Source organism: Lepisma saccharinum (assembly GCF_977018435.1).
Source record: "Lepisma saccharinum chromosome 12 unlocalized genomic scaffold, izLepSacc3.1 SUPER_12_unloc_1, whole genome shotgun sequence".
Taxonomy (NCBI): domain Eukaryota; kingdom Metazoa; phylum Arthropoda; class Insecta; order Zygentoma; family Lepismatidae; genus Lepisma; species Lepisma saccharinum.
The window spans coordinates 2,607,142-2,628,775 of record NW_028142891.1 but is presented as its reverse complement, the minus strand read 5'-3'; the positions used below and the strand labels follow the sequence as shown (position 1 = coordinate 2,628,775).

The 21,634-nt window shown below is 40.8% G+C and overlaps 1 long non-coding RNA gene across 1 annotated transcript; it reads left to right on the top strand.

Moving 5' to 3' along the window:
* Positions 1-1,609: 1,609 nt before the first annotated feature.
* LOC145982149 (uncharacterized) lies at positions 1,610-21,156 on the top strand. Its single transcript, XR_014441025.1, has 2 exons — positions 1,610-1,696; positions 20,626-21,156. It is a non-coding gene; the product is annotated as an uncharacterized LOC145982149 (long non-coding RNA).
* The last annotated feature ends 478 nt before the right edge of the window (positions 21,157-21,634 follow it).

Genomic DNA, 21,634 nt, shown 5'->3' with positions numbered 1-21,634 from the left:
GGGAATATTCTGTGGACTGACGAGGCGCATTTTACTCTGGTCAGTACAGTGAATACTCAGAACTGTCGCATATGGGGTTCCACTCGTCCACATGTTGTGCAGGAACAACCATTGCACTCAGTTTACGTGACTGCTTGGTGTGGATTCACTAGCTCCTTCATTCTTGGTCCGTTTTTCTTTGAGGATATGACACCTCGAGGGCCTGTTAGGTGTACAGTGACATCTGCACGTTATAGGGACCTCCTTGTGCAACACGTGATTCCAGCTTTGCAAGAACGGAACTGTGAACACACCACCATTTTCATGCAAGATGGGGCAACACCACATGTCGCTCGCCACGTGAAAGATTTGCTGCGAGAAACCTTCACTAATGACCGCATCATCTCTAGGCAGTTTCCAGATGATTGGCCTTCCAGATCCCCCGACCTTAATCCATGTGACTTCTGGCTGTGGGGATATTTAAAAGATCGTGTCTATCAGGGACATGTCCGGTCTCTGCCTGATCTGAAAGCTTGCATACAACGACATGTCGCTCAGATTTCACCAGACATGCTGCGAGCAACTATCGATCATGCCGTGTTACGAATGCAGCATGTTGCTGAATTGGGAGGCCATATTGAACAGTTCTTGTAACCATAGTTCCTAATAAACATGCCAGAATCATTGTTCTGGTGTGTTTGATCTTTCCTGCCTATTTCCTGTAACTATACCACGTTTTGACTGCTTACAGCGCCATTTTTTACCCTGGTGGCGAGAATTGGAACTATTTTTTTTTTTTTTTGCATAATTCGCGAGCGCATTGCTTCATTAGCATATCTACGAAGTTTCAGACTGCTACTCTCATTACAGCCCGTGCTGTACCACTCTGAACACCGTCACTTTAATTATAACCACCTTGTATTATTAATGACTCGACTTTCGAGTTCTTCACGCTTCTTCTACAAGAGAGTATCTGCGCTTGCGCCTCATAACAACATTCCCCCGACTGGGAATTGGCCTTTATTAGAAGAAAACCAAATTTGTAGTGCTGTCTTTCGTTAATTTATTTCGTAAGCATACAAAATGGATGCGCAGCCATTGTTCCTATCGTTTCAAAATGCAATAACGTGCGTGTAGTTCTATATTTAAACGCCAGGCTGTGTGCCAGTCGACGCGGTTTGAAACTATATTCACAGATGGCGCGCAGATCGATTTCCTGTAATTTCCTTGCTTCAGAATTGCCAACACATTGTTTCGGAGAACGAACCATGATTTAGTTAACTGGCAGTTACTTTCACATTGAAAAACCCGGTGCTGGTTACGACTGGCTGTTATCTCTAACTGGCAATTAGTTAACAGAAAGATTAACAGGACATTGAAAAACTGGCCCTAAACCCATTTTAATTATCGATTTGCACGAGAAGTTTTTAACATCGTTGACAGTAACGTTTGAATAGACATCGCTCCAATGAAAAGCTTGGGGCAACCAAATGACGAACGAAATTAAGGGACACTGGCCAGAAATTCGCCACAGCTAAAGGTCAAGTATAGAAGAAGAAGAAGATGCAAAAGAGAATGGCATGAGGAAGAAGAGGAAATTTTCAACTTGCCCTGCGTAGCTGTGAGATCGTAGTATATAATCTGTGTGTTCCACGGACGTTCTATTTCATATATATTGGAGTTTGGATATTAATTTTATTATTTGCGGTGATTATAGGTAAATTTATTGAGTAGTGGTTAATTTGCAATATAATCTAATCTTCGTACACGTTCTTTTTACACATACGTTGTGATTAGACAGTATATTTGAAACTTTTCCGGTGGCGATGCCACCCCTGTTGTGTCCCTGTTAGTAAATAGAAAAGCGCGACAGCGATGGTTCGTGTTGGAACCCAGCGAGAGGGATAGCGGGATGGATTTTCCTTTCATTTGCTTGCAATACGCGGGTAAAATTTTCGTTTCCTAAAAACGTATTTCTTCAATTTTACAGGAGAAAGTACTTACCGAAATGAGTTTATTTATACTTTAGGAAGGTCTTGTAAGTGTCTTTTATCCTCGCTGAAATTTTTTGCCGGTAAACCATGTAATTTTCGACATTAATTTCACTCCGATGCACGAAAGGTGTTCCCTTGATCACCGTCTACTACGTGAACCAAATTTTTGCGTGCGTTTCATGTCGTAACAACCGGTCAGTGTTTCCAAATACGCGGTTTTGTAACTGTGTAACAGTTGTAACATGGGCTACTGTTCATCATTTCTGATTACGAATTTGCGACAACATGACGTTCACAGGATGCATGGTGAAATTGCACGGCGCTGAAGATCCAGTAGAATTTGTGGTACTATTATCGTATGAGGGAAACACCTACGAATCATATATTTCGGACTTCTTTACATTGCTAACGTGTTATTTTCGAATGCGGAACATTTCTTAAGGTGAAATAATGCATTTCTAACTAAGATAATGTCTATTTCTTCTATTTAGGAGTACTTACTGTTACTTGTTGTTTCGAATCTGTAACACATTATGGCCGTGATAGCGTACTGGTTTAGGAGGCGTTCTGAGAGTGTTTTGTCGATTTATGCAGTGTTGCAACCTCGTTCACCGGAAAATATCTACTTTCGTGCCCGGATTTGAAATTATGCTAATACGTCGCAGACCATTGATGTTAGCCTCACAAACCATTGACGTTAGCCCCAAAAACCATTCACGTTAGCCCCAAAAACCATTTTCCGTAAGGTTAGGTTAAGTTAGGTTAGGCAAGCATAGTTAAAAAAAAATATTAAAAATACTCGACACGTGGTTTTAGTGAAAACACGGGGAGGCTGAAATACTGGCTACTGGGTTGCATCATCTTAACACACAGAATGCACTCTCATGCAGAAAGCAAATGGCAGGAGCAGAAACAGCATGTCAGACAGAGATTTTCGCAGAAAACAACTTGCATTCACATTAAAATGGATGAAATCTATATTCAGGAACTTCAAAATGCTAAAGAAAATGATTTCCGTAAGTACTTTCTCCTGTAAATTTGAAGGAATCCGTTTCCCTCATACGATAATGTTACCGAATTTGTAATTCACCATGGAATTGTGAAGGAATTTGAATGTCCAAAAACCCAGATTATATGTTATATTGAAATAAAGGTAACAGTAGTATAAGCCGGAGACACATTAAACTCGTTTGTTTTCAAATAAAAATCATTGCTACTTACCTCATATGCATAGCGGAAGATTTTTCAAGCTGGAAATCACTTTTTTTTCCATGAGAAAAGCGTTATTTTTAACGTTATAATCATTTATTGGTCGTTGCTAATTCAGCGGGCAAATTTTGACTCACGTTGTCTATCGTCAGCTGATGTGCAGTGTTTCAAAACTTATGAACCAATAAATGCCGCACAAACTATTCACAAAAGGTTTTTAAGCTAAAATTGAGGTTAGACTCTACTTTACGTCCTTATCTGCATGGTGATTACTTCTTTGCGTTCGCGGTGCGCGATCGTGGTGCGGCACCCGGCATCTCTTCGGGTAAGTACCTTTTTCTTTTTACACTTTCTGTTCACGATAGCCCCACTATCCATTCACGGGGTCGAGGTATGCCTATGAGGTTAGGTTAGGCCTGTTAGGTTAGGTTCCATTAGCACTCATTTCACCCCTAAATATGTGCTTCATCATCTAAAAAATTCCTCAGTACGTTCAATTGTACATATCCGGACAACATTGGTTTTTCTCGATTTACTCCTTCAGGAAATTTTTGCTCGCTTTGAGATTTACGTTGTTGAATTCCTTATAAAATAAGCCTTCGAACGATATATGACACGTATTCCTTATGAAAACGACGTAAACTAGAGTCTTACCTTACATTGGAAAAAAAACCGCTCACACGTCATCTTGTCAAACTTCCGCGTGGTTGCTACACTGTGAGGGGGTTACATAACCGAACGCACGGAACATTTGATTCACGTAGTCTACGGTAATGGCGGCACGAGCTATCGTACAACGGAGATGCATGATTGATGAAAAATATCTTATTTACAGGCAAAATACGTTGCACGATTCTAAAAAACAATTTCCCCGACTTCAGAAAGTCCTCAAGAATGCAATTCCGTAAGTACTTTCTCGTCTTTTGTCCTGTAAATTTTAAGAAATCCGTCTCCAGCTTATACTACTGTTACCGAAATGAATTATCGGTACTTGTCTGATAAGGCCTGAATACCTCTCACTCGTTTATTTCCTTAATTTTAGCATTGATACTTACATATTCTGCATTGCGGAAGATTCTTTAAGGTGAAGTTATGGCTTTTTCCATAAAATAGTGTTAGCTTTTCATATTGGAAGTCATTATTTGTCTTCCTTGTTATGCTTGGGTAACAGACAATATGGCATGCAGTCGTGCTTGTGTTTTGTCGATTTGAAGTGGGTATGCAGTGTTTCAACCTTCTTAACCCAAAAATACCTACTTTCGTGTTTATTATGTCATCATAAACCTTTGACGGATAGTCCCAAAAACCATTCACGATAGCCCCAAAAACCATCCACAATAGCCCCACGAACCATTGACGGATAGCCCCAAAAACCATTCACGATAGCCCCACGAACCATTTCCGGCAAGGTTAGGTTAGGTTTCGTTAGGTAAGCATAGTTAAAAAAAATAAATAAAAAAGGCACGTTTGGAAACACTGCCGAGACCGCATGACTTTCGAGCGCCACCTGCACATACATAATGGAAACAACGGCCTAATATTATAGAAGATGCAAGTTCCTTATGTAACAATTGATTATTTATTGTTCTGCAGCATTCTATGGTGAAGTTTTTAGTTTCCGCGAAAGAAAATACCTCGAAGAACCTCGACAATGATACAGAAAGTGATTTCAGTAAGTAGTTTCGCCTGTAAATTTGAAGAAATCCGTTTGGGCGATATCAGACAGTTGCCAAATTATCTTCAATTTTTCTAATTTTAATAAAACAATTCTAACTATGTTTGCGTAACCTAACAGAACCTAACCTAACCTTGCCGTGCATGGTTCGGTGGGCTATTTATGAATGGTTCGTGGAGCTATCCATGAATGGTTCGTGGGGCTATCTGTGAATGGTTCATGGTGCTATCCGTGCATGGTTCATGGGGCTATCCATGCATGGTTCGTGGAGCTATCCATGCATGGTTCGTGGGGCTATCCATGCATGGTTCATGGGGCTATTTATAAATGGTTTATGGGGCTATCCATGCATGGTTCGTGGGGCTATTTATGAATGGTTCATGGAGCTATCCGTGCATGGTTCGTGGGGTTTTCGAACCCGAAAAAAAATATTTTTTTAATTTTAAAAAACAATTTTCACTATGTTTGCATAACCTAACAGAACCTAACCAAACCTTGCCGTACATGTTTCATGGCACTATTTATCAATTGTTCGTAGGGCTATCTGTGAATGGTTCATGGGGCTATTTATGAAAGGTTCGTGGGGCTATTTATGAATGGTTCGTGGGGCTATCCGTGCATGGTTCGTGGGTCTATTTATGAATGGTTTGTGGGGCTATCCGTGCATGGTTCGTGGTGTTTTTGAACCCGAAATTTTTTTTTCTGATTTTAAAAAAACAAATTTAACTGTTTGCTTAACCTAACCTAACCTTGCTGTGCATGGTTCGTTCGTTTTTCGAACCTTGAAAGACATACAAAATCAGTAAAACGAAAGTAGGTATTTTTCTATGAAGAAGGTTGTAACACTGCATAACCACTGATTATGGACAATGCTAGTCAAGATTTCTCTGCCATAGCACGTGTAACGCAAGCGAAACCGAACAAAAAAAACGAAATGCCACCTTCAAGAATCCTTAGGAATGCAGAATACGTAAGTATCAATGTGAAAAAAAGGGAATTAGAGACGTTTGGTGGTTACTGAAATTTTACCAATATCTCCGCTTCCTGACTGAAATATTTCCTCAAGGCGATTTCTGAAGAAGAGCCGAACATGTATCGACAGAATAAACATCAATGTACACAATTCATATTTTGTTGTGTGTCTGGAGATAAGAATCAGTTTCCTGTCTCCTGATTGCTACATATCTAACCATTAGTTTCCCGGAATATATCTCCTTTGCAACTTGATGATAACAGCTCTTGCCGATGATGCAGTGAAAAAAATTCCCCTCAGAATTCCATCATATCAAAAAATGTTGGTCTGAAATTATGTACTAAGACAGACTGACACTAAAATAACTGGTTTTATCTAAACAGAGAACAAGGAAGAGGGTCTTATGTGCCCTTGACTTGGGATGTCGGAGTTGCTAAGAAGGAGTTGGTACAATGGAGATGAAGTTGGCTACACAAGTTGGCTTCTATTAGCCATAATTCTTGAATGCAAAGGTGTATTTTCATCAGATTCAAACATAATATTTCTTTAATATCCAAATATGTCAGCTACATCCAGGTGGGGAAGTCAACATTCGGTACAGAGAGTGTAAAAATCTATTCGTGTCCTGGGCACTGACATTTCTAGCTACAGCTACAGCTCTGCAGACAATGCCAGATCGACAGATCTTGAACCCGTCGCAAAATATTATCCAAGGTCCGTTGACTTGTTTGCCGCCTGCTTTGGAAGGTCTGTTCATTCATAACGACCCTTTTGAGCAAGCCAAGGTGGTTGTAAAACTGTGACGTCATAGTAATGACAGATCGCTGGGGAAAGTTTGGTATCCGCTAGTTTTAGCAAGGGAAACTTGTTTCTATGTTCTTCCCTTGCGCTTATATTTGTGTATTTCCAGTAATTTTTTTTATGGATTTCATATTGTAGTGTCTGGGTGACAACAAATTATGTCTCGCTACGCTGCAAGTGCATAAATATATATATAAAAATGAAAAATTCCCATATTGTTTACCGCATATCTCCGTCCGATGTGAAGTTCCAAACAAATGCTATTGAAAGACAAATTTCACGTTGCTATTTTTCTTTTTAAACCAGTGTGTTACGAATGTGATTTATATTCCGAATTAGTAGGAATTACACCAAAGAAGAGTCTGAAAAAAGGCGCCATTCCTACAATGATAATTCCTGTTACACTAGCTTAGTGACGATAACAGTGTTCTTGCAAGACATGTGAATTTGGGGTTGCTAAATGCAGACTTTTTCTTCTTACGGAGTATATGATCTGCCTACCATTCTGGAGACTCGGGTTCGATCCCCGGTGGGAGAACCGGGATTTTTTGCACATGTTCAAGGGGCTCTGGCACCCAGCCAGAGTACTTGGTGGGTACTTGGAGGAAACTCTGGGCGATAAAAGCGATACTTAAAGTGAAGCACATCGAGAGCTTTCTTAATAAATTTGACCTGAAAAATGGAAAGTGGTTATATATAAACCTCTATCCCCGAAATTCAGACAGTAAAATTTCCAAATCGGGATTTTAGATTTTTCGGAATCTGGATATTTTTTGGCCATCATTAGTGTGAAGGCTAGATTGCTAGGAAAAATGTTCTGAGTAAGTGTGTCTGTCAGATCAATAACACGAATATTAATTACTCCTATGAATCGTCTGTTTAATACAGACACCTATCTAGAAATATGTTTTGGGGGGTCCAAACCAAGTGTCTCAGGGATAATAATAATAATGTTTTAATTAAAATAATTATATTAAATCAAATTTATAATAATTACAATACACAAATTAATATTATATTATTATTATACAAATAGATAATAATAGAGATATAACAGCATATTCATTACGTAGCTTACCTGTAGTTAAGATCGGAATAACTTACATAAAAGCAAGTGCCCTGGAAATGAAATTAATGTCAAATAGATGAAAAATTGAATGTTTATCGAATAACAAAAATGATGTTACATGTAGTTGGAGAAAAAAAAGTTATTTTATGCATATTATTTTGAGTAATAATGTACAGAAATTTTCCTTGTAATGTAATTCAGTGCTGTATGATCCCAATATAATCCTTGCCTTCTAAAAAGTTCAAAGGGAATTAATAACCACCGATTATGCAACAAATGCTAATATTTTAATTGCTCAATTTTCGTACTTAATAAGTCTTTCGGGTGGGAAGAGGGGTTCGGACCTCCTAACTACGTCCTTCCTGTTCTTCAAAGTCCTATGATCCCAATATTGTCTTCCAATAAGTTCAGAGGATATTATGCAACAAAGGCTAAATGAGTATATTTTCATTATTTAATTTTCGCACTTAATTAGTCTTTCGGGTGGGGAGTTGGGGTCCGGACGTCCTTCCTGCTCTGATTAAAGTAATTTTCTGATTAATATTTTATGCATATTGAGTAGTAGTGTATATAAAGGGTCCCAGGTTCGAATCCTGCTCGGGCATGGTTGTTTGTGAATGTCCATTCATCAATGTCATCATTCATCCCCATCTTCGCCAATTAGCCAAGAGGCACAAAACGCAAAGTAAAATAAAATAAATCAACACGTAGGCTTTGAGGGAACCCCATTGGTCATATTGAATTCAACTCAAAATTTGTATATACAGGGTGTCTCATCTAACATTGCAACCTAAAATATTTGGTGAACAACAAAAAATATTGAAAAACTGCTTTCACAAATATATAGATATGAGAGGGGCTCATGAAATTAGTGGACACAATACGTTCAACTACGTAAGGAAGTACTATTTTCAACACAAACTTCTTTTTTTTATGGAAACCCCATTTTGTTTTCAGCTCATTTGAAAGTATGGAAAAAATCATTAAGAATGGCTTTTGTTACATTGAAATACGTCAAGCAGTTCTCAAGTAATTGTAACCTGAAGTTGAGTGCAAAAGCGCATCCTTCACTATGCCTGTCTGTAGAGCTGAGCGCAAATGCCGTCGTGCATACAGCTGCACGCATGTGCTGAATTTTTCCTACACTCGCCATAGATAAGTATCATCCCGGCCTTTTCAGAGTCTGAAAATACTATTTTCTCAGCAACAGTTCTGAGGTACGTACATTATCACAAACGTCTTGTTAATTAGTGTACTTTGTTACGCCCTTGCTTTATTTGATAAATTTGATAAATCAATTTGACGCAAAAAGAGTATAATCTGCAAAGTTTAATAGTTGAAAACTTAAAGATTCGTCATGACCAAACTAGAAGAGTTGATTGTTCCAATGTACTAAAAATTATGACGTAAATAAATGAACCCCAATTAAAAATTAGAAAGATGTTAATGCACTAACATTTATGCATGTAACTGATGGCGGAATGTTTAAAATTTATACTTTTTAATTAACAGTTATTTGTTAACTCAGAAAGATGTATCAGAATGTTTTAGATAATTTGTCAGTTTACTTATGTACAAACTATACAGGGTGGCTCAATAAGTCACTTAACACCCCCAGTACAAGGCCACTGTGGCTTGGAACGTGAAAATGGCGATGACCAATCGTTGACTGGCCAAGGGGGAACCACATTGACGTCACCCGCATGGTCGGCAGCCATCTTGAATTCAACTTCAGAAATTTAAATGGGAAGGGGGTCGTGCGACATATCAAAATGGGCTAGAATTTCACCAGGAAAACAACTGTGACATTTGTTTTCACCTAACTTTAATTGTTGCAGAGTTAACAATACCACAAAGTTATGGCTCAATAAGTCACTTAACACCCCCAGTACAAGGCCACTGCGGCATGGAACGTGAAAATGGACATGACCAATCGTTGTCTGGCCAAGGGGGAACCACATTGACGTCACCTGCATGGTCGTCAGCCATCTTGATGTCCGCCATCTTGAATTCAACTTCAGAAATTTAAATGGGAAGGGGGTCGTGCGACATCAAAATGGGCTAGAATTTCACCAGGAAAACAACAGTGACATTTGTTTTCACCTAACTTTAATTGTTGCAGAGTTAACAATACCACAAAGTTATAACACATGCTCAATATGACGTCTCTCTTGCGCAACACACACGTGTAATCATCTCTCCCATGACCTTACCACATTCTGAAGAACCTCAGGAGTTATTGCAGTACAGGCATCCACAATGCGTGTGCGCAAGTGGCCAGATCCCTGATTTTCGTAGCATAAACCATGGCTTTCAGGTGTCCCCAGAGGTAAAGGTCCAATGGTGTCAGGTCAGGTGAGCGTGCAGGCCATTCCACAATCCCTCGGCGACCAATCCAGTGGTGAGGGAATTGTTGATCCAGGTACTGACGGACTATCATCCCATAGTGCTGTGGAGCACCATCTTGCTGGAACCATTCAGGATAGCTCCCATCCTCAGACAGTTAGGATGGTAAGATCTGCTCCCGTAGCAGAAGCAAGTAGCCCTCTGCATTTAAGTTGCCCTCAATGAAAAATGGACCAACAAGTCGGGAACCCCAAGTACCACACCACACCATTAGCTTCCCGCCTCCCGTCACCTTGCTGGGATCTGTCCAATGTGGATTTTTGGGTGACCAGTACCGCAGATTTTGCTTATTCACCTCTCCCGACACATAAAAATTAGCCTCATCACTGAACAGAATCTTGCTACCGACGGCAGGGTCACGTTGCAGTTGTGCTATAGCCCACTCACAAAACTGCAAACGCCTGTCTGGATCGTCCTCACTAAGGTGCTGCTGCAGCTGTATCTTATACGGATGCCAGTGGTGGTCACGTACAATCCTTTGAATTGAACCCCTGCTTACACCGCTTTCCAGCGCCAGTCTCCATGTGCTACGGGTTGGGGACTTTGCAAATGATGCCAACACTGCTACAGCAGTACCCTCATCTGTAGCTGTTTTCGGACGTCCATGTCGCGGCTTGTCGTCCACAGATCGAGTATCTTGAAACTTTGCCAGCAACTGGCTGACGGCCACATGTGACACCGGTTGTCTTGCAGGATTGCGGTTATTGAAGTCTGGGGCAATGTCTCGCGTACTTCTCTCCCCTGACATCAATATGATGGCAATCCGTTCCTCACGTGTTAGTGGCATTTTCGTTCAGATCAGTGAAAAAGGAAATATGCTACTCTTGACACGATCAATTCACATCATCACTCTTTTAAACTTTTATGTAAAGACAAAACACAATCGTATTTCCCATGCCAACCAATACTACAAGATATGTACATACCTGTAAGTCAATATCCGGACATTTTCAGTGATTGGTCTAACAATAAATACCACATAATCACATACTAACGATTATTTGAACAATAAACATTTAAGCAAAAAGGAAAGGACGTGTCACTCTCCCATGCGGAAATTGCCCTTAAATTTAAAGTTAGGTGAAAACAAATGTCACAGTTGTTTTCCTGGTGAAATTCTAGCCCATTTTGATATGTCGCACGACCCCCTTCCCATTTAAATTTCTGAAGTTGAATTCAAGATGGCGGACATCAAGATGGCTGACGACCATGCGGGTGACGTCAATGTGGTTCCCCCTTGGCCAGACAACGATTGGTCATGTCCATTTTCATGTTCCATGCCGCAGTGGCCTTGTACTGGGGGTGTTAAGTGACTTATTGAGCCATAACTTTGTGGTATTGTTAACTCTGCAACAATTAAAGTTAGGTGAAAACAAATGTCACAGGTGTGTTCCTGGTGAAATTCTAGCCCATTTTGATATGTCGCACGACCCCCTTCCCATTTAAATTTCTGAAGTTGAATTCAAGATGGCGGACATCAAGATGGCTGACGACCATGCGGGTGACGTCAATGTGGTTCCCCCTTGGCCAGACAACGATTGGTCATGTCCATTTTCACGTTCCATGCCGCAGTGGCCTTGTACTGGGGGTGTTAAGTGACTTATTGAGCCATAACTTTGTGGTATTGTTAACTCTGCAACAATTAAAGTTAGGTGAAAACAAATGTCACAGTTGTGTTCCTGGTGAAATTCTAGCCCATTTTGATATGTCGCACGACCCCCTTCCCATTTAAATTTCTGAAGTTGAATTGAAGATGGCGGACATCAAGATGGCTGACGACCATGCGGGTGACGTCAATGTGGTTCCTCCTTGGCCAGTCAACGATTGGTCATCGCCATTTTCACGTTCCATGCCGCAGTGGCCTTGTACTGGGGTGTTAAGTGACTTATTGAGCCATAACTTTGTGGTATTGTTAACTCTGCAACAATTAAAGTTAGGTGAAAACAAATGTCACAGTTGTTTTCCTGGTGAAATTCTAGCCCATTTTGATATGTCGCACGACCACCTTCCCATTTAAATTTCTGAAGTTGAATTCAAGATGGCGGACATCAAGATAGCTGCCGACCATGCGGGTGACGTCAATGTGGTTCCTCCTTGGCCAGTCAACGATTGGTCATCGCCATTTTCACGTTCCATGCTGCAGTGGCCTTGTACTGCGGGTGTTAAGTGACTTATTGAGCCATAACTTTGTGGTATTGTTAACTCTGCAACAATTAAAGTTAGGTGAAAACAAATGTCACAGTTGTGTTCCTGGTGAAATTCTAGCCCATTTTGATATGTCGCACGACCCCCTTCCCATTTAAATTTCTGAAGTTGAATTCAAGATGGCGGACATCAAGATGGCTGACGACCATGCGGGTGACGTCAATGTGGTTCCCCCTTGGCCAGACAACGATTGGTCATGTCCATTTTCACGTTCCATGCCGCAGTGGCCTTGTACTGGGGGTGTTAAGTGACTTATTGAGCCATAACTTTGTGGTATTGTTAACTCTGCAACAATTAAAGTTAGGTGAAAACAAATGTCACAGTTGTGTTCCTGGTGAAATTCTAGCCCATTTTGATATGTCGCACGACCCCCTTCCCATTTAAATTTCTGAAGTTGAATTCAAGATGGCGGACATCAAAATGGCTGACGACCATGCGGGTGACGTCAATGTGGTTCCCCCTTGGCCAGACAACGATTGGTCATGTCCATTTTCACGTTCCATGCCGCAGTGGCCTTGTACTGGGGGTGTTAAGTGACTTATTGAGCCATAACTTTGTGGTATTGTTAACTCTGCAACAATTAAAGTTAGGTGAAAACAAATGTCACAGTTGTGTTCCTGGTGAAATTCTAGCCCATTTTGATATGTCGCACGACCCCCTTCCCATTTAAATTTCTGAAGTTGAATTCAAGATGGCGGACATCAAGATGGCTGACGACCATGCGGGTGACGTCAATGTGGTTCCTCCTTGGCCAGTCAACGATTGGTCATCGCCATTTTCACGTTCCATGCCGCAGTGGCCTTGTACTGGGGTGTTAAGTGACTTATTGAGCCATAACTTTGTGGTATTGTTAACTCTGCAACAATTAAAGTTAGGTGAAAACAAATGTCACAGTTGTGTTCCTGGTGAAATTCTAGCCCATTTTGATATGTCGCACGACCACCTTCCCATTTAAATTTCTGAAGTTGAATTCAAGATGGCGGACATCAAGATAGCTGCCGACCATGCGGGTGACGTCAATGTGGTTCCTCCTTGGCCAGTCAACGATTGGTCATCGCCATTTTCACGTTCCATGCCGCAGTGGCCTTGTACTGGGGGTGTTAAGTGACTTATTGAGCCACCCTGTACATTTTATTGTAACCCGCAGTTGTTGGAACGTAACAACTTTCCTAAGCACAACGCATAGTATGCAGAAGAGTAACCTGTTTGTTATGATACACAAATAGCTTCAAAAGGGGGATATGTATGTTACGACACACGAATCAACTTGTGAGAATGTTTGTTTCAAGCGTCAACTTCAGGTTACAATTACTTGACGTATTTCAATGTAACAAACTCCATTCTTAATGGGGTTTCCATTAAGAAAAACTAAGTTTGTGTTGAAAATTGTACTTCCTTATGTAGCTGAACATATTGTGTCCACTAATTCCATGAGCCCCTCTCATACCTATATATCTGCGAAAACAGTTTTTCAATATTTGTGGTTGTTCACGAAATATTTTAGGTTGCAATGTTAGATGAGACACCCTGTATATGTGACAGTTTTCTCACACCTGGAAAATTATACATTTGTTAAAATCATGCAGTGATTATTATTCTTATTCTTATTATTTATTTGTCCAGCAGAGGATACTTTTCCCAATTATGTTGAACATAATACACTGTGAATAAATAACAAGACAGAAGAGAGAAAAAGAAGAATCCATGAAAGTATGAACGTTTATGTACACAATATTTACATCAATTTATGAACTTATTGTTGAGATTATCTTTTTTTTAGCACACTACGTGAATCTGTGAACATATCAAAGTCTACAGTTTTTAATAGTTCATTCACCGTGTCCTCCATGCGCACTGCAGGTGAAAACCTATGCGTGTTGACCAATGACCTCTCCGTGTAGAATAATTTTCGGTTTCTTGCACTGTGTCCGCCTACATTAAAGTGTATACTTGCTAACAGTGCAGAACACTCACAGCCGTGATTAATCAGTTTCTATAAAAGAAATGACATCACTGACGACTCTTCTGTTGAACAAAGTTTCCAGACCAAAATGCTTGCATAAGATGTATAGTTCTTTTTGTGATATTCAATGTTCGCCTTGAAGCACAGCCATTTCACAAATTGCCTTTGGATGATCTCCACTTCTTCTTGCTATGTTTTGTACTGTGGATTCCATATGGGACTACAGTATTCCAGTACAGGACAAACGAGTGCGACGTATATTTTTACAACCGTAGGCACAGAAAAATTAAACAGAAAATTTCTTCTAATGAAACCAACTAGCTTTATACACCTTTTCACTAAGGCTTGATAATGGGTGTTGAACGACAGGTTCGACATTACGTTGCACTTATTCACATTTATGATCATTACACCAGTTTGCGAAGGAGTTTAGGCCTTCATGCAGCGTGTGACAGTCATTCAATGAGCTGATTGGATAATACAGTTTCATATCGTCTGCGTACATTAGAATATTGACTTTTTGTAGGTGGCTCAAAATATCGTTGATGAACAGAAGGAAAAGGTATGGACCTAAATTGGATCCCTGGGGGACTCCTGACGAAACTCTTCTCTCGGCCGAGGTGAACCCGTTTAGTACAACTGCTTGTGTGCGATCACAAAGATAGCTTGCTAGTAATTTGTGCAAGTTACCACAGATTCCAACACTAAGTAGTTTCTGGAGAAGGATGGAATGGTTTATTCTGCCGAATGCTGAGGTCTGTGTAGATTACATCCAACTGTCCTTTGTTGTTTATACAGTCCGCTATGCTTTGTGTTATCAATGCTAAGTTTGTGGTTGTGGATCTGCCCTACACGAAAGCATGCTGCTGAGGGCCTATGACAGTTCTTAGATTCTATCTGAGGTGATCGAAAATGAGTGATACGAATACTTTGGAGAATATTGGCAGAAGGGAGATTGGACGGTAATTGCTAATATTGTGTTTGTCTCCTGATTTAAAAACTGGGGTCAAGAGAGCTTTCTTCCATCGGCGGGGGAAGAACCTGTTTCCAGGATTTTATTGTAGAGGATTACTAACGGGGGAGTGAGTTCATTTGCACAAGCAGAAATGAAGTGTGAGGGAAGAAGATCTGAACCTGTGGATTTGCCTTTTTGTACGCCCTTAAGCTTTGATGTTATTTCCCCACTTGTCAGTGTGAGCTAATTTGACAGTGTCATCAAATGATGAGAATAACAGTTCATAGAAGGTTTCGCACATTTCGTCAACGTCATATCTGTCAGCTGCATGATGTCCCATGGTACACGTTCAAGTAGGCTCTTGATCTCAGAAATACTCGCTTTATGCCAAGGATGTGAGTGACCACTTTTAATGTTAGCAGCCTTGGTGACACGAGATATGGCAACACTGCATTGTACCGCTATGTGGTCAGAGGGAAGGGAACTGCGGATTCCTCCAGTGACACGCTCGGGTGGGTTTCCATTGAATTCACAAAGATAAGGTCTAGAAACCGGTCCTTGCGGGTGGGGAAGGGGTTGACATGAGATAGGCCTGCTTCAGATACTAATTTTAGAAAGTCCCGATTTATTCCTGAGTCTTTAATACACTCTGGATGTAACTTGTTTTCATTATTACTTCTTTGCCACATTATTGTTGTGAAGTTTGAAATCACGGATCAGCACTAATATGTCATTTTGACTCTGCGATTGTACGAGGAGAAGAGAATGTTGAAGCTTATCCAGATCGTTGGGAGAGGGGGAGGGGGAATGTAGACATGTCCTAGATAAAGTTTCCTACTTACGTTCAAGGGGATTTCCACCCAAACTATTTCCATTTCGGTCTCGGAGGAGGTCAGTCTTCTCGCTCCTATGTCCGACATAACAGCAGTCAGGATGCCACCACAATGATCCGCACGTTCAGAGTACACATCTTGCCTATCTTTCCTAAATACCATGTAATGGTCACTAAGCAACTCGCTGTCGCACACAGAACTATCAAGCCACGATTCAGTGATGCAAATTGCGTCGTAGTCAAAATCACCAGCAAAAGCCACGTTAAAATCGTGTAGGAATTTGTTATTTATACTTCTGGCATTATGGTAATGTATGTTAAACACTGCACTGTCATTCACTACCGATCCTGGAGGACCTGGGTTAAGCGACACATCACCTGATAGCAATATAACACAGAGTATGTGCCTAAGGGACGCACATCTCCCGTCACTGGGACTGGAACACCGGGAACTGTTGTTCGCGAAGGCCGCGTGGCAGATAAAAGCTGGCAAGAAAATGTTCCTTCTTACAACACACTTTCAGAGCAGCACATCGGTCATGTTTGTGTCATTTCTTGATGGTTTGCGTGCCATAGCTCTGATCAGCAAGGGTTGGACCGTTAAGAGGACAAAAACACATATGTATACAGTCTTTGTTATGGAGCTCGATATTTTAGCCTGACTGCCACACGGGAGACCTGGGGTGGGTGATTTATGGTCAAAATTTTTCCGGCATTGTCCCTGCATCAAGCTGCTCTAGGGCCCACCCAGCCTCAAACAAACTGGTACCCGGTGGTGGAGGGTAAAGGTGGTCACAGCGTCATGCTGGTCACATCACCTCCAAAGTGGTCGACATCAAAAATGTGTGGTGCCCACATACCCTAAATGTGCCTTCATGGCACGGTGCTTTATGCACAGGGAACTTTAACTTTACCTTAACTGTATATACACATATTATATTCCATTCTGTACCCCTGAGTAACTACGTTTAGTTTTTACATACACATATACGAACCCTCTACTATGCACATGGCTGAGGGCCCCTAAAGGCTTACTTGTCTCTCCCCCCCCCCCCCCCGCATTTCTGGGTTTTGCAGCTTGTAGATCCGGCACTGAGCTCAGACAAAGAAATATTTCCATTCGAGCAACCACTAACAGTTTTACACCAATAGCAACATACGTATATGCAATCAAAGTAAAACACGAATGCAAGACTAATAGAAGTATGAAATGTTATTGATCATTGTTAATAGAAAGCGAGAATTAAATAAAATCTCACACTTCATACAAACTTTTCAAATATTTCATCATTTCTTGACATTTTGAACATGTTAGTAAAGGTTTCATATTGATTGATTGATTTGCTTTATTTTAGTTCGCTTGCTGCGCCACTTTTGACCAATTTGCGAAAATGGAGATGAGTGATGATATGATGAATGGATACTCACAAACACCCATGCCCAGGCCGGGATTCGAACCTGGGACCCCTGGCGTCGTAGCGTGATGTGCTTACTACCACTCTGCCACTGGGGCCGGCCAGATAGTTAAGGAATTAATTTGATAGTTTATGAATACCACATATAAATGTGTTTGTTTGAGTTTGATTTTCAATCGATTTTATGCATAGAAAGGTTAATCAGGACTGGACCTACAGTTAAAAGTGGAGCCCAAAGCACTATGAGCCTCCACGGGGTATTGAACTTGGAACCCCTTGATTACAAGGCCACCACTATGCCGTCGGTGAGGTCCGCCACATGCACGCGCACACACACCCACATATTCTGATCTGGCCACCCCTAAAAAAAAATTGGGTACGGGCCTACTGCCTATTGATGAGTATTTCTTCTGTTGGAAAGGAACATAATTTGGAGTACGATTCATGTAGACTAGGCATCCTGTGAACTGTAAATATCTCAAATGTTATGAATTATTTACCGCATCAAATACGGTAAGAAGTGTATGCCACTTTTGCCCCACGCTATGCTGAATCTTATATACCAAGGGAAGTTAAACCATCGTTGCCACCCAGTTTGGCACCTTCTTGCCCTGTGTATTACGCTGTGTATTTTAAATATAAAAAATTTCAAAAAAAATAATTCTCTCAACTCTTCTGCTGTGAGGTGAAATCTCCTATTTATACTCATTACTGGCAAGCCATTCTGTAACTGGTTGTAAAAAAACCCTGGTGTTTGGAAAGAGAATGTGGTGTTTCAGGATTTTGCTCACTGGCGGTCATAAGAGCTCTGCAGATCCTGTAAATAGCATACAAAATTCCCCCATAAAACTAATGCAAAAGTTAATACAAGATGGTGACAGCTAAATAGCAGTAATTGATCATTAATCACGGGTTCCTTTTTGTTTGTTGAGTGTCAAGTAAATTATTTTAACGATAAATATTAACATATATATATATATTATTTGTTGGTAGTGCCCATAATATATTGCAAAATGATTTACATAACCAGTTCAATGCCTATAGTGGTGCAAGATTCTCCCTTTACAGCAAACTAGGGTCCGAGGGAGATTCCGAGACCCATGTTTGAGCAAAGTACAAAATAAATTATCTCCTTTCTTTAAAAAAAAGGTGAAAGGTAAAGTACCACGGTCTGGCTTTCTGTCTATTCTTAGACAGTCTGAAAGGATATTTTTGAAGAAAGTTATTTTTATGTTGCTCGAACGTCTTTCCGTTTGTGGGAACAATTGCCATTCATCTATTTTCATTATATATTTAATCATGGGACTTGGTGGGAGGGGGAAGCACCTGTCATTGTACCCCCAGTAAATATGCCAAGGGTTATAAAGTAGTTGAGCAATTCTAGATGTAATACCATAACACGTTAGAAGGTTAACACAATTGTTTTCACTTTCATTACGCCCCCATCGAAACGCCAAGAAGGAAAGCATGCTATGCTAACAGATAATCATCACAGGGGGTTCAGATGGCCTTGTCAAGGTCAAAAGACTTTCCGCTTTAAGACTAGTTCGACAATGTCCTGCACACTACCGTATGACACTTGAACTTGGTCACTAATGGCTGAGAGGGAAATCCGTCTGTCTTCTTGAATGAGAGAGTCAATAGCATTCATTTTCACATCAGGAATGCACTTTGTCAATTGTCCTTTAGTGTGTTGTGTCCAGCACAAAACTGTCGGCACCATTTCCTCAGTATTTTTTTTTCCGATACACATTTGTCACCGTATACAGCCTGCATTTTCTGGTAAATGTCCGCTGAATGTGTACCTTCAGTGTGCAGAAAAGCGTATCACACCACGTTGTTCTTCCATGGTCACGTCCGTGAGCGGAACCTCCTTTGTTCCGTCACACAGCACCACGTTTCACCTGGAGGGGAGAAAGAGTGGTTATTAGTCAACGCCACCCGAGTCAACATTGCGCATGCTCTCGTCCCCTGCCACTGACGTGTCACATTCACCTATGGGCATACACAGCACCCAAAAGCACTGTCGCAGGTAACACGTATTTCAGGATGTTTTCCGTTGGACCTTTTCATTTGATTGGACCTACTCAAATATTAAGTTACCACCGAAAAACTGACCGTTTTGTATACAAATTAATTCCACGTGAAAATAACATTTGAAATTTAGAAATAAGCTACTTTTTACATGAGAGAGATAAAATCATTTTCAGTTTTCTTTTTCTGTTTGAAGTCAGTGCAAGACCACACCATAGGTTTCACTGGGTGTAAAAGTACGTTGTAGGTTGCACAGAGGACAATGGGAGAAACTGGTTCTCGGTCATCCTGGTGCCCAAATGATGAGTGGGTGGGGGATGAGACAGTGCATGCACATTGAGGGGTGCAGGAAATGGTCCAATGCTTTATTTCCTTCTGGACTCCTATCCATTCAGGCTTCCTTTCTCTGCTCTGTTTCTTCTTGTCTTCACTTAGTCCAGTTAAGTGAACATATTGTAAGTACAGGAATCAGTAAGCATTTCTTGATATATTGTTGCTGACACAACCATGCTACGTAACTTTAGTGTAGAGATATATGTAAACATTACATTGCATTATTGATATTCCTGATCTTCAGAACATGCATTGGCAGTTTCTGTTTAGAGCTAACAGTTTGCACATAATATTTTCTGTTATTCGTGTAATAACGAAAGTGGCCATTTTTAAACAGAAGTTAAGCATGATGATTTCCTTGCAATGTTCAAATTTTTCAATAAGAATGAACATTTACCTTGTTGTGCAGAGAATGAAGCCTCCTAAATCTCTTACTACAACAATCAGCAATTATGCTGATTAAGAATACATGCACGTCTGAAAGAAGATAACCCCCTTGCCCTTTCATACGTACTTGAATAAGACAGTAACTTTTGTTTGCATGTTTACAATCTATCAACACTATATTGGAGGAGAAAATAAATGCCATTTGCTTACCTTGAACAAAGTTTCTTCCTTTCAAAAACCCCCTTGCCCTTTGACAGGAAGTAGGTCAAATAAGTAACTGAACTGAGTATTTAAGACATTATATATATATGCCATATTAAGTAGTACCCTTTTGTAGTGGAGTTGCCCTTTTTCAACATTTGTAACTTTTTTCTTTCTTTTTATGATGTGCACAGGTTGATCCAAAAAGTATTCTGGGAGAACCTACAAAGATGGATGGCCTTTTAGCAGAGGATGAGCACTTGAAGCAGGATGGTGCACCACCCCATTTTGCTCTTATGCCATACGCATAAACCGGGAATACTTTTCTTGGATGAGTCAGCAGGTGTCGTGGTAACCTTGAGTGGCCAGAGAGAGAGACAGACTTAACACCATTGGATTTTAAACTCTGGGGATGCCTGGAGGAGAATGTGTACGCCACCAACACTCCAGATGGGAATGCTTTGCAAGTGGTAATTCGAGAGGAGCGTGGCAGAGTGCCAATTCACATGCTGAGGTGAAAGGGGTGACCTTCCGGCAAGGCACCTAAAAGTCACCCCCACTTTCTCGTAGTACACCCCAGTAACTGCTTCTTGCAGCCAACGAGGCTCTGACACCTGGATCCACAGCCAGGATAATCCTCTGTGGAGACGTGTTCTAAGTGCCCTTTTAGAGCCTCAGCTGAGGATGTTTTAGTTCTCAGAGGCAGTCTAGTTTTAGTTCTTGTTCAGTGATGAATGAATGAATTAGTTTTAAATATTGAGTGAGAAAGTTTTTAATAGATATACTTTATTTTCTTGTTAGTTGCCTGTCTTGTGCCCCATGGTGCAGTGGTAGCGTGATTGCCTTGTAATCAAGGGGTCCCAGGTTCGATCCCCAGTGGAGGCACAAGTGGTTCGGATCCCACTTTAAACTGTAGGTAAAAAGGTAAAGTGCTCCCCTGTGCACAGCACCATGCCATGAAGGCATATCCAGTCCTGATTAGCCTTACTATACATAAAGTGGACTTAAAACACCAACTCAAGCCTGTCTTGTGCCGGCCAAAAATAGCCTATGTGCTGATGTGCCCATAATATAAGAAAAGCAATCAATCAACCAAAAGACATGCTGAAGAGGGCAGGGAAGAACATCCACTCTACCTGGGGATGTGTTTTTCAAATACTTGTGCCTGTGTTAAACTTTACATGGCGGGTTCCATGGTATATT